This window comes from Phanerochaete carnosa, assembly GCF_000300595.1.
Source record: "Phanerochaete carnosa HHB-10118-sp unplaced genomic scaffold PHACAscaffold_1, whole genome shotgun sequence".
NCBI classification, from domain to species: Eukaryota; Fungi; Basidiomycota; class Agaricomycetes; order Polyporales; family Phanerochaetaceae; genus Phanerochaete; species Phanerochaete carnosa.
In genome coordinates, this window is record NW_006767628.1 from 5,441,166 (window position 1) to 5,443,184 (window position 2,019).

Sequence of the window (2,019 nt, forward strand, 5' to 3'; positions counted from 1 at the left end):
CTGTGCGAAGGAGGAAGATAAGTAAGCCTCCGCTTCGGGCCCGGCTGCGGTGGAGAGTGACTCGGCAGTGGCTATTCGGTACTCGGAGCACGTCAGGTAGAGTCAATATGTCAGGAGCGCTGCCATGGTCTAATCAAGACATCGCCCTGAACTTCCCTGCTTGAGGTGGGTCGAGTCAGCATAGCCTAAGGCACTGCCCGGGTTGCGGACAGGTATGCGCCACTATTGCATGTCAAGCAGTTATTCCCGGTGGGCTTTGGCAACTTAGCGAGGAAGCTTCTGCGAAAAAGGCTTCTACACTGGTCGTTCTCTGCGCCAGTCGTTGCTGCCCGCGGCGGATCAGGACCTTGCTCCGGGGTCCGAGAGTGACCGATTCGGGCGCGTGTCGGGCGCATATCGGGCGCTTCGATCCTATGTAGCTGCTCGTCCTGCTCAGAAGGTTCAGCATGTCGTTCTTAGGCTTCGCACACTATTTTGAACAGCGGTTTTCTCCATATACCAGCAAGCTAACAATTGATTTTCCTGGACAGTTCCCTGGTCTTCTCGATTCCGAACGCGGGCGCCGGTTGATGGACCTGCCGCAGATGCTGTTGGGCGACTATCCAAGTGTCGGTGAGCGTTGTGTTCACCGCTACGATCCATGGTGGCAGGAAGATCGCTCACGTAGCATCAGTGGCCTTCTCTTGGCCTTCGCAACCTCATCCCAGGGCAATGGCTCATACTGCTCTGAGGTGCGAGGTCGCAGCTCTTTAACAATGCAAGCATCCGAAACAGGCTTGGAGAGTAAAGATTTAGGTGGCCAGTAAACTTCGGCGAGGTCGAGCGCAGGAAGAGTGCAGAATTACCGTTCTGTATTTGGCAGGTCTAATCTTCATCAAAGCCGGTCAGATCTTGAAATGCCACGCACTGTTGTTCGACAGATATGCGCTCGGAATGGGTCTTCCATCTCAGTTGCGTCTCATCCTCAAACCCACATCGCCATCACCAGAAGTACGGGTGGCGGCGAGTGCAGAGGCTCTGCGGTCTGTTCCCATTTGAAGACTGGAAGATAGGTAGTGCGCTCGTCGAGTTGCAGAGGTTACGACGTGATTGACGCGGTATAATACCGTAGTGCCGTTGCTCGGCATGCCACCGCGGTGTCCGTTCGCAGATGAAACCGATAGCTGTACGCTCTCCCTGGCGCAGTCACCTTTGGGGGTTGAGTATAAATACCCCCAGGCATGGCCCTGAAATCCTCAGGCAGGTTCCTCTTCTTTGCACTGGTTGGTCAGCACCTTCCCCAGCCTCCTCGACTCCGAAGGTTAACGGTGTACCGACAGCTCCCCGTACCCTTCAGGACTTTACACGAAACGCACTCTTTACGCCTCACGATCTTCCAACAACCTCAACATGCGCCCCACATCATTCATATTTATCCTTGCTGCTGCTTCTGCCCCCGCATATGGTGCTCCCCTCAACCTGAGGAACACTTTTTGCGATCGCTACCCGACCACCTGCACCACCGATATTGTGGCTCGTCAGGATGACAGCGAGGCTCTCTCTCTTAGCACGCTGTGGAATGGTGCTAAGGATGTCTTCAAGGTCGGCAAGGCAATCTTCGATGGAAAGTTCGGATACTGTCTGCCGAGTCCATGCGAACTTTACTTACACCCGCGCTATATCTCGACAGTAGCAACAACCACCACCACCACCACCACCACCACCACCACCAGCAGCGCGACTTCGTTGACTTCGATACTCTCGTGGCCCGTGCTGATGAGGAGAGTGGAGCCATAAACTGGGTTCCTATTGCCTCAGCGGGTACGAAGGTATTGCCCTGGGTCACTGATCGCCTCCAGGAATATGTTGATGATAAGTAAGTCTGGCTATATATATATATGCTGGTTGTGGTGCCCATCCGCTCAATTACAGCCAAAATCAGCCTCCAACGAATCAGCAACAGAAGCAGCGCCGCAAGTTCATCGAGATGCTCGCCCGCGCCGCTGCTGACGACGGGACCAGCGCGCTCGGCCTGAATGC